The following is a 12,952-nucleotide window of genomic DNA, read 5'->3' on the forward strand; positions in this document are numbered from 1 at the left end:
CTACAAAGCCACTATCTTTGAAAGCACTCAAAATATTAGAACCTTGATCAGTAGTGAAAATTATTCGTCTCAGTCCACCAGCAGTATAGGCATCTACCTTTTTAAAATTGTCAATGAGATATCGAGAGACGACAGTGGAAGTTTTTGAAATAGGAGGTAACACAGAAAAAGCCATTGCCGCCTCCTGTACTTGATTATATTCAATCCAATGCAGCGTCATTGATAGATATGAGTTTCTGTGAAAATGATCAGTCCAAATGTTAGTAGTTATGCCTACACCACTTCTTTCTAGTTTCGCTTTGAGTATTCGGCTGATTGTGATTCTAGACTTTGAAACACTAGTTTTCATGGCTTCAGCAACTTTGTGTTTGGAAGGAAGAATGTCTTTAGCAGTAATATGTCCCCGATAAGTAGCACTAAGATGAATAGCAGTGTTTATGACAGATTCAAATCCTTCCCCATATATATATATCCCCATATATTCCCCAAAGCTATGCTGCGTATATAGAACAATAGACCATTAAAAGTTTACAACAAGATAACAATAGAATCGAAATAAACAAAATATTTAACGTTTATATGTGCGCACGTTTCATGCTCTTCAGATATCTGTTCACAAGTAACAAGAGTACAGCCGTAGCATAGTTTCGCATACATCGTGATTTTTAATAAAAAAACTTAAACTAGGATAAAACAAAGGTTTAAACGATATCAACTATAAACTAAAATATACAGTAACCATAATTTAGAATCTCCAGAAAAAATGAATATTTCCACTATAACAATTAACTATTAATTGTAATGCATTTATTTTCCGGTAAACGTCAACTAAATAATCACCCCAGAAACGTCAAAACACAATAATCAAAACAACATACAGAACACTTAAAGGACACTTACTGTGCACAGAACTGGACACTGAATCATATTCCCCTCTGAAATTCACTTCTCAATACTGGGCACCTGTCCGAATATGGTAATTTACCTTGCACTCTCTAGGATTTATGTAAAATATCTCTTCTCTTCCCTCAGAGCTACAACGGCCTAATGTGTTCCAAATAAGTGATGGAACTTTAATAGCTTCCACTGCGAAACAATAGCAAAAGTCTTGAAATAATTTAAAGCTGTAGTGAATAATTTGCATTAAAATGGAATAAATTCAAGAGAGATAATAATGCTGAACAAGTCGTACAACCGAACAGTCGAACACTTTTGGAAAAGTCAATCAATTTTAATCGATTTGGCCTAGAAATGCCGGCCCGGTCGGTCGCCAAACATGGCGGCCATAAAAAAGTCGGACAATGGCGGACATCGGACAAAACATTCTTCAATCAGAACCAAACATTTCGATCACGGACACCCTTGAAAATTTTTCAATTCAAACCGATCAATCATCTGGTAAAATTTTTTTGACTCGGTCGCACATCGGACACAATTTGGCCTATGTCCGACCATCTCTAGTCATTGCATTGAATGAATGAGTATGTACACATATAAATGTATATGTTAATATGCCTAGATATGTGTGTAAATAATTATATATGTGATTATGGGAGAATCTCAACAAATCAAAAGATTTGAGTTAGATAAATTTTTTTTCTTTTTATAGTTAAAATATTTATTTTTTACTACCAAATCAGTAAAAAATAAATTATTTCTTAATATACCTGACATTGTATTTTGTTCCACCTCCTTAATACAGTTTATAAATTAAAATTATAATGTGCTATCTCCGTTTTATCTGTTTTATATTTGAAAGTCGTTAAAATCAAAATGGCAGCCGCGGTAGATTTTTTGTTGAAAAATTACAACAAAACGTTGAAGGTAAAATATGTTTTTATATATATATGTTTTTTTTTCTTAGATCATAGTTATTACATTTGAACTTTCTTATATATATATTGTTCATGGTTTGGGTATTATTGTTATTTGTTTATTATTAAGTATATATATATATATATTTTTTTAGAAACTGATCTGACTGTTCTTAGATATCCTAATGGTGCACTTGTAATAGCATCAGCTAGTCGTCTGCCCCCACATGGAGGCCAAACTAGGAAACGAAAGTCAGCACCTAAAACTTGGATACAGAATGTGAGAAAGCAGTTGAGACAATCTGGTCAAGCTTATAAAAATAGAAAAGGAGAAAATGTTCCATGCAAGTCTGTAACCACAAGAAAAGACTGTTTAAATTCTTGTAAATTTAAATGTAGACAACATATCAGTGATGAAGAACGAGCACGTATTTTCTGATTTTTGGTCTATGGATGATACCCAATAAAAGCATTTCTACAGTAGAACTACTGAACGACTCCAGAAGAAACGTCATCGAACCATCAATAAAAATTCGCGAAAAACATATTCATTTTATTACAGCTTTTTTGTTGGTGATTTGCAAGCTCGAGTTTGTAAAGAATTTTACCTCACTACTTTAAATATAAGTAGTATAAGAGTTTATTATCATCATAAAAACAAGAATGATGTTACTGGAAGCCCAGCTTTTTCAAAATGGGGGAAAAACACCAAAAAGGTTGTTGCTCAAAGATCAAAACAAAGTGTTAAAGATCATATCAATGAATTTCCTCGTGTACCATCACACTACTGTCGTAAAAGAACAAAAAAAGAATATTTTGAAGCTTTTTTAAATCTTAATAAAATGTATGAACTTTACTCTATCTATTGCAAAGAAAAGAATATTGCCCCTGTTAAGAAGCATATATATAGATTCATATTTGAGCATGACTTTAACATCGAATTTCAAAAGCCAAAAACTGATTTATGTAATACATGTTATGAATACCATAATGTAGTAAATCCAACTGAGGAGCAAACCCAAAAATTTTCCAAACATGTAATGTTGAAGAATGAAAGTCGAGCAGAACATAAAAAAGACCTCAAACTTAAGAATAAAAATGTAGCTGTAGTATGCATTGACCTTGAAAGTGTAATAAGTTTACCAAAATCAAACATAGGAGCATTTTTTTACAAACGTAAACTCTCAGCTTATAATTTAACTGGGCATTGCTCCCTAAATAAAAAAGGTTATTGTATGCTTTGAAATGAAGGTATTTCAGGTCGTGCAGGAAATGACCTTGCAAGTAGTGTAACATGCTAGCTAGAGAAGATAATTACTGACCACCCAGATGTTAATAAACTCATACTATGGTTTGATTCCTGCGTGCCTCAAAATAAAAATAGTCACATGTCCATTGCCTTACGTGAGTTTTTGATACGTTACCCAAAAATCAGGGTAATAGAGCAAAGGTTCTGTGAATCAGGGCATTCTAGTATACAAGAGGTTGACAATATACATAGTCAAATTGATAGAGCACTAGCTCCTCTTGAAATATTTAGTCCACTTGGTTTAATCAGAGCAATTGCTAATATTCAAAAGAGAAATCCTTTTTCTGTCTACCAAATGAAAAGATTGAATTTTAAGCATTTTTCAGCTATTGCAGGCTATTTTAATTATAACATTTTTCCCTATACCCAAATAAAGCATCTGGTTTACAGGGAAGAGTTTTCAGATCATATATACTACAGAAAGTCATTTACTGATGTTTGTTCAGAAGTACGAATTAAGCGTCTTCCTAACAATCCACGATCTTCATTAGCTGTGGCAAGACCTCTTGCAGTTGTACCAATGGCTTCTGTCTTAAACCAGTGTGCTCAAATTTCTAATGATAAAGCTAAGGACCTTCAAAGTATGTTCAAGTACATGCCTGCTGTAGACATAACATTTTATAATAGTATTTTAAAATAGTTTATTTTAATGTCAAAATATTTATGTTTTATGTTTATATTATGGTGTTAAATGGGCTTCTTATTAAAATTGTTGTTTTTAATGAATTAACCAGATGTGCTTACCTTGCTGAATTTAATCTTTGAAATTCATTTCACTGTGAAATGTATTTTGGATAATATGTTCTTGGAGCTTATTTAAACCAAAGTTTTATTTTTTTTGTAAAAATCTCGGTACATGCTTTAGATAATTAAACTTTATAAATATTGCATTTATAAAGTTTTTTTACTAGTTAAAGTAAGATTTTATTCCAATAAAACAGAGATATGCCAAACAGTTCTTTACCTTGCTACAATATATACAATATATATATACAAAATACTAATTTGTATTATATTTTTATATAAAAAATGGAGATAGAACAAAATAATATTGTGTTTTATAAAATAAGTGTGTATTATATTGTTCTATCTCCAAATCAGGGTGTGGTAATTCAGATACCTGCACATTATATCTTTTGAAGTATTTACTTTTAAACTGTGATAGCAAGTATGGGAAATTAATATGAATCTAATTTGTTTACGTCTTTTATGTTTAAGTGGTCTACAGGTCCTTTTAAAACTTTGAATTTGATTTTCTCAGTTCGGAAAAACATGGAGTTAGAACAAAATAATTCTAACCTCGCGATATGTATTATTAGACAATTTCAAATTCCTTATAATCTGTTTAAGCGGTTTTTGATGACAAGGATTTATGATCTTCGGCGAGTATCCGCGTTCTTATTGAGTGTAATTCTTTTTAAATGCGTTTAATTCATTCTTTTATTGTAAAACTAATTTTGAACAAATAAAAAAAGAATAAAAAAAATATAATAAAAAAGTAATAATGTATTTTGAATAAAAATTTATTCTTCAAACTAAATAATTTTTTGCATTATTTTTACCAGCTAATAACGTTAGAAAAAGCTGGTTTTATATTTCAACGATTTTAACATAATTAGAATGCATTAGAAAAACAAATAGTTTTAAATCTGGCGTTTTGATAATGGCGTTTTGTTTCCTAAACTAAACTTTTTTGTGATTTAAGCTTCTTAAAAACTAGAATAAAAACAAATACAAATCACTTTGCCAGTTGATCTACATGTGGTGAATAAATCATTTTTTAAATTTAGTTGATTAGAGAGATGCATTCAAAAGTTACAAGTCATAATTGTGAGTCAGATCAAAATTATATATAATCCTAGGTTGTTTCCAATAGTCAGGTAAATTTTAATAAAATTTTCATGCCATAAAAATTTTACTAATTTTTTTGAAAAAAATTAATTGTTTAAGTTTTTTTTTTTAGTACCATCAAAATGTTAAGTTTCTTTTACAGAAAACTCCATAATCGGCAATATTGCCGATTACAAAAGCTTTTTGAAATTAAATATATGTAGCTACAAAAATGAACTTTTTGCATGGCAAAAATCTCTATGTTTGAGAAACCTAAACTTGGATAAGAGAAAACAATTTGAAAAGAGAAAGTCATTTAAAAAGACCACTCATCTTCTATTAGACAGGAGATACAAAACCACCACAGTTTTATATCAACGTTACTTATCTCATTAAATTGACGGTGTTTAACCTAACGTGGATATTTTTACCTGCAAAGTTTATATTAATGAAACTTGAAGTTTCACGCCCGGAACATTTTTTTGAAGTAATATCATATATTGAAGTTTCACGCAGCACGCTTGATATGATATCAGCACCACGTTCAGATTTTTTTCTTGCTTCCAAATTTACGCAATATAATGGTTAGTATCGGAGTTATCTTTATCTCGTTCCATATAATCCCTGTCTATTAAACTTTCAATTCTTTTTTTAATATCGGAGGGCATTACGGAAAACTTAAGTTGACTCTATAATTCTGTGACGAAAAGGTTATGAATTAAACTTTTCCTAGTTTTCAATATGCGAAAAATTGCTGCATCAATTTGATATTTGCGATCCTGGAATACTTGTTCATTTGTTAATTAATTTTCTTCTTGTGTTTCTCTCATTTGAACAAGATTAATCTTTATTTTATAAAAGTTATGAGAAAACTTCTTGTTGAATATAAGTTTGTCCCCTCTGTTTACTTCTTTTCCTTGAGATAATTTGCACAAGAATCGAATTTTGCCACACACTAAAGATTATATTGTCTTATTAAACTTTCCCTCTTCAATTCCTGTAGCTGCAAGAAGATCTTCAAATAAAATTCATCACCTTCATTAAACTGAAATAAACACAAAAGTTGGAACAACGATACATGCAGCTCGAGATTTCCTGATAGAAAACAAGCTAAAACTGTACAACTTCGAAGATTTGTTTGCCACTGTAACTTTTTTCCACTATGTTTATTCAAATAAAACTTATGAAAAACCTCCTGAAGTTTCACCATCTCATTAGGCAGAAGAACATCGATATGAGTGTAGGTAGGCAAATATCCCATTGTTAATATGTTTACATTTAAATCAATGCCAGAAGAAGTGTTCTGAAGCTGAACCATTTGTTTGTAACTACTCATGATGTCTTTTGAAAGTTCCATGTCTTTAAACATCCCCTGCAGTTTGCCAGTGAATGAACCGCCACACTCTTGCTTTAACTTAGACAACATTGACTTTTCGGCATCAACTGAAGCACTTTTACCAAGTAATAGTCTTTTTGCTAAATCCTTTTTTGTAAAATGCCTCAAAAACATCTTTTCCTTATATAAATCTAAAAAGGATCATAATTTTGTCTAATCTTCTTTCAAGTTCATCTTCTGTTGCCTCCTTATTTCCAGCTCTGAGTTTTAATCCACAAATTTTGCTATAAATTCTGCAGGTTTGTTTGGTCGTTTGTTGATAAAATATTCAAAAGAGTCTTTCATACTAATGATAAACTTTTCATTTTTGCTAAACGACTCTTTAATGAGCATGCCTAACTTCTCTTTAAATTCAAGCAGTTCTTGTACCGTGTATTTATCTCTTTCTGTATCATTAACTATTGTAAGACCTTTTACCTTTATGTAAGCACCAAAATATTCGCACAAACTATCCAGCCCGTTTTTTACCCTTGAAAATAAACTGCGCATAAGCAAAAGATGAACATTTGCAATGCAATCCATTAAGTAGTTAAACTCTTTGTTGAGTATACTTGTAAGATAACAACTGATCATTTGATTCTCAACAGAACTGATCAAAGCTTTTCTAGTACATTGTTCTAAATAATGAAAAAGTTGCTCTGATTCTTCTTTTAGTTGTCTTTCCACATGTTGTAAATAGTTTAGAACACCTACTTTTGACATTAATGTATTTCCTTCTATCAAATAAAATTGATCAATCTCTTTTAAAAAAACTAGTTCAAATATTTGCTAGTACATCTGAAGATCAGCTAGCATTTTTATTAATCTTTTCAGTAAACTTTTGTCAACTGTTTCGCTATTGCGTTCATTTTTGATAAAAAATAGTAATGCTTGTGCAGTCTTTGACTGAATAAAAGGATAACCCATATTGTGTATTCTCCATAGTTGAAGTCCAACATTTCATATTGAAAGAACTGACGAGTTTTGCAGTACATATACTCTATCAAGATACAAAAAAATGCTTTTGATCATGGTCATTTGCCGACAATGTGACTCCCATTGTTTATCCTTTTTTAAAAAAAAAAAAAATTATCAATGATATCAGTTAAGTTCTTCAAGACTATATGAAATAGAATGTTTTAGATGAATAGCACTAACAGCATCTTTTAATTTCTCAAAAGCTACATCTTTGTAGTTATCAGGGAGACTGGGTACTACTTTGAAATTTTTAATGATTTTCCTTGATAAAGCCATTTTCTGTAATATGATTTTCTTTGTTAAAGCCATTTTTTCCACAAAAGCTACCATTTTCCATTTTTTTATTTCATTATATACAAATAGATTTATTTTGCCTCCAATAGCTAACCAAACTTATTACACAGGGACTAAAAAGTTTCATTATGTATTTTTTTCCGTATATGTTCCGGGCGTGAAACTTCAATATATGTTACTATTTAAGTAATATCATATATTCAATATATGTTATTATTAAAGTAATATCATATATCATATATTGAAGTTTCATATATCAGAATATGAATGCATTTAAAAAATATTATTATTATTTTGGAAGCTCATCAAGATCTTTATACCAAGTTTATGAAAAAATACTTTTTTATGTAGCAAGTTTACATGACCATACAGAGATGATCTCTGTTGGGTTCATCTGATGCCTATTTTATGCAAACCTCAATCTCTTAACGACCAGTTTTAGAGAAATTTTTTTTAATAAAAGAAATCAAAAAAATTAATTTTGATAAATTTAATTTTCTTTGAATTTAGTTAGTTTTTTCTATTACCCTTAAAATTTTCTATAGTCTGCATAACTAAATATTCTTATTAAAATAGTAAAAAATTATGGAATCTGTGGTAATTTTCTAAAGTTACTTAAAAGTTATTAAAGTGATCGTAAACAGTATGTGCAAATTGATGTATCTTCTACTACAAATTTACTGGATATAACATGTGGTGTCCCCCAAGTGTCTATAATTAAACCACTTCTTTTTCTCATTTATATTAATGATCTTTATAATGCCTCAAATTTAAAAGTAGTAATGTTTGCTGATGATACAAACGTTTTTCTCTCTAAAATATCAAAATGGTTCAAGTCAAACAAGTTATCAATTAAAATTAAGCTAAATTAAATTTTAAATTAAAATTTAAAACTAAATAGACTTTATTTCATTCAAACCCAAAAAATATCTTTTGTCAAATGATATGCCTCAAATATGTATAGATAATATTCAAATAAAACAATCGAAAGTTATACTTATTCTTGGTGTTCTTATTGATGAAAATCTCACATTAAAAAAAATCATTTTGAAACCTTGCGCAACAAAGTTTCAAAAAATATTGGAGTATTTTACAAAGCGAGAAGTTTTGAGCAATAAAGCCCAAAAACAAATATGATCTAAGAAATAAAAACTTTATTTATCAACATTATTTGGATACAAATTTTGGAAGGTCTCTTATAACATATCGCGGAGCTTATTTTCCCAAAGTTGGAATTTTTTTACTTTCAAAAATAAACAGTTAAAAGTTATTTTCTCAATAGATAATATATTCGAGTTCTTCTGAACTCGTTTCACTTTTATAAGTGTTAGCTAAATGTAATTTAAAATATTTGATTTGACCTTTTCTTGTTTTGTTTAACGGTGTTTTATAATTGATATTATAAAACACCTTATTATTTCCTTATCTTATTTGTATATATGTTTTCTTAAACAGTATATACTTTTTATTTTATATTTTTTGAAATAGTTGGTTTATTATTATTGTATTTTTAAACGGTTTTCGGTGACAGGATCTTACGACTTCTTCCAGTTTCCGTGTTCTCCTATATTATGTACAACGACATTTTACAGAAAATACTGTTAAAAGAGCAAATTTTTTAAACTGTAGTTTAAAGATAAGTATATAAATAAATATATTTAAATATTTTGAATTTAAAACATAAGTAATTTTTTTTTTATCACTTTAATTTACGAATTGGGAAACACTTTTTAATTTTTTATTTAACAAAAAGTTGTGTTATAAAGAGGGGGTTATAAGATTATAAACATCTATCTATAATTTTTTTATTATCATTTTATAACAAATAACATTATTTAATTCAATACAACTATTTATTTTGTTAACTTCCGAGTTTTACAAAAATCCACAAATAATTTTAATTCGTTTTTATCAAAACTTTACCTGACTTTTAGTGATTATTTTTAGAAATTATAAATAAGTTCCCATCAATTTTTTAGTTTATTTTTAACAAACACCCTTATTTTGATGCATGTAAGAAATCTTAAAGAAAAAAAAAGGTGCCATATTAGGTAGCAGATGCTTTGCATCCGGGGTTTGTTTTAAAAAAACCTTGATCCGGCTTACCTTGATGACATAACTTTTAAATGCAGCTCCATGTATACAAATCCAACAGGTAATTGGATTTGTATTATTTTTTAATTTAGTTTTTAAAGATTAATTTCTTTAAATTGTGCGAGTTCAGGCTCATTGTAGAGTTCAGGCTCAGAACCAAGAGGTCAGAGATTGGACACTGGCTCTAGTCCAATAAGCAACATTAGTGAAGAACAAGGCGTGAACTTCCTAATTGAATGCTCTTTCACGGTGCTCTGGGAAAAGACCGTAAGTACGTCTGGGAGCACCTTAATTACCATAAAAAATATCATTTTAAGCCCGCCTATATGTAAACAGTCAAAATGCCAGATTATAAGTTAAAAAAAAAAAAAAAAAAATATTAGTGGAATTCGAAATCCATAATGAAGAATAGAACAAACACAAAACAATTAAGTTATAAATTTTTGAAAAGTTGTTGTAAGTATTTATGAATAAAATTATTTAAAAAAAAGGAAAATGTATAATAATTTGCTCTTTAAGTTTTTGATATATGGCAAAAATCTTAAGGTTTCAACACTGATGCTATTTTTTTTGTAAACTTTAAGATTTTTTTATTGATGAACTCTTTTATACAACCCACAGTGGGTCAGAAGCTGGCAAAACCATACAAAAAAGTTTTTAAATTTTGAAATTTTGAAAAAGGCAAATTTTGCTCAATACATTAATAAGCCAGAAATTATATTTTATTAAAAAATAATTTTTCAATAAAACGTCATATTTGTTGTTTAAATACTTCCTTAAATACTTTTTATCAATAACAACAAAAAAGTGTGAAAATTTTATTTTTTTACATCTTTTGAAAACCTTGATTTCTTATTTTAAAGAAGTTTAAGTTTATTTTTTAACTTATAAATGACTTATATAGTATTATTTTAATATTTAAATCACATAAAAAAATATTTTTTGCATTTTATATAAATATTTTCAACAATGCAAACATCAATAATTTTGAGTTATAAGTTTTTATTTTTTTCAAAAATATAATTTAAAACCATCGGATCAACCTGTATCAACCGCTTAAAATGATATATAATTGAATACCAATATGACATTGATCTTGAGCAAAGATTTTGAGTTTTGTTTTCCAAAGCAATTTTGAAGAATCTAATGATAACTTGTCAATTGTTTCGAAATTCATTTACCAAGCTAAAAACAATTGGAAAAAATCGAATAGAACAAGTGCAGTATTTGAAAAAAGATATAAAGTTTGGTTAAACCAAACTATATTTGACTGTTAAAAAAAAAAATCGAAACAAAAACCTGTGGTATGTTTACTTTAATTATGTGTAAATTTATCATAATGTCTATAATTTATTTGTATTATTATTACGACGATTTAATAATTGATAAAATAATATTATACTTTAAGGTGGACGCCCTTCGATTTTGTTTGAAGATGCGTCTGTGAGAACTAAAGATCGCATAGTTAAAGAGCTTTTGAGTAAATATAATTTAAACGCAGCAAGTGAAATTTGAAAAGGGATAAAAGGTTTATAGAAGGAAAAAAAATATACAACAAAGAATTATCGACAGAATCACTTACTTCAGAACAATCATTAGCGCTAGTCTTAGATGCTATTTTATCCAAAGAAACTTATCAGCACTTAAGAAACAATGCTCTTCCATTCAGCTCTCTATACCCATCCAATCATATTGTAAAAGAGGCTAAAAATAAATGCTTCCCTGAAAACATTCAGGTCAGTGACTACTCTGCAGAGGTTCCATTACAAGTTTTTCTTTTTCATACTGCATCAAGAATATGTTCAGCTTATAGTGTTGCGTTAAATTCACCTGTGCTTAAAGATTGTACTAAACTATTTATAATACACAAAGCTGGTTTTGATGGTGGAACAGAACAATCTGTTTATAAACAACTGTCAGATGTTTCTAGTGAACTTCATACAGATGAATCACTTTTCATAACTTGCTTGGTTCCTCTAGAACTATATTGTTTCAAAGATGACAAAAAAACAGGTTGTTTGGAGAAATCCGAAACCATCGTCAACTAATTACTGCAGACCTCTGAAATTTAAATGTAGAAAAAAATCAAATGAAGTAATTCTTGCAGAATATGAGTCAATTATGGCTTCTATTAAAGAGATAACATTATTTGTTGTACCTGTTTTATTGGAGGACGGTACAACAAAGGAAGTTGAAATACAACATATTGTAAATTTAACAATGATAGATGGAAAAATTCAAACTATTATTTCCACAGCAACCAACTCATACCAATGCTGTTCAGTGTGTGGTGCATCTCCAATCGAAATGAACAATTTATCTTTAGTTGTTCAAAAAAAAACTTTAGAAGGCAATATAAAACATGGCGTTTCAACTTAGCATGCTTGGAAAAGGTTTTTAGAATGTATGCTCCATATCTCTTATAAGATGCCGATTATAAAGTGGCAGGCTAGAAATCAAGACGAAAAAAATATTGTTAAACTGAGAAAGCTTGAAGTCTGTGCTGAATTTCGAACAAGGATAGGTCTTGTCATAGACCAACCGAGAATAGGTGGGGCAGGTACATCAAACGATGGCAACACAGCTAGGCGATTTTTTCAGCAATACGATGTCTCAGCTAGTATAATGAACATCGATGTAAATCTTATGAAAAGGCTTCATATTATTCTGGCCACAATATCAAGTGGTTATGAAATTAACTCATCCAAATTTAAAACATTCTGTTGGGAAACTGCTTCGCTCTATGTATTCCTGTACCCTTGGTATCCTATGACCCAAACACTTCATAAGATTTTGATTCATGGCTATGAAGTCATCGAACTATTTACTCTTCCATTAGGTATGTTTTCTGAAGAGGCTCAAGAGGCTACCAATAAGGTTTTTAAGATTTTTCGTGAAAATTTTACAAGAAAATGCGATCGGAAAAAAAACAATATAGACCTTTTTTATCGCCTTTTATGTGCATCTGATCCTTTAATTTGCACATTAAGAAAGAAGATACATAACAAAAAAAAAGTCTACCATCTGGTGTACTTGAACTATTGCAAGAGCCAACAATAGAATACTCTGCGTAAAACATAAACTTAAATAATATCCTTGTTGTAAATTTTGTTGGGTAAAAACGGAGTTTTTTATAAATGGAAAATAAATTAGTTTTTTAATAATTTGCGTAATTATGTAATAAAATTTGAAGTTTTTAAAAAACAAATGTTATTTTTTCACAAACTATGTTTTTCAATATAATAAACTGTTTCTAAT

The 12,952-nt window shown here is 29.1% G+C and overlaps 1 pseudogene; it reads right to left on the reverse strand.

Annotated features, from left to right (window-relative positions):
• Nucleotides 1–5,475: 5,475 nt before the first annotated feature.
• Nucleotides 5,476–7,397, reverse strand: LOC136087607 (cullin-4A-like; annotated as a pseudogene).
• Between the last annotated feature and the right edge of the window lie 5,555 nt (nucleotides 7,398–12,952).

This window comes from Hydra vulgaris, chromosome 11, assembly GCF_038396675.1.
Source record: "Hydra vulgaris chromosome 11, alternate assembly HydraT2T_AEP".
Lineage (NCBI taxonomy): Eukaryota > Metazoa > Cnidaria > Hydrozoa > Anthoathecata > Hydridae > Hydra > Hydra vulgaris.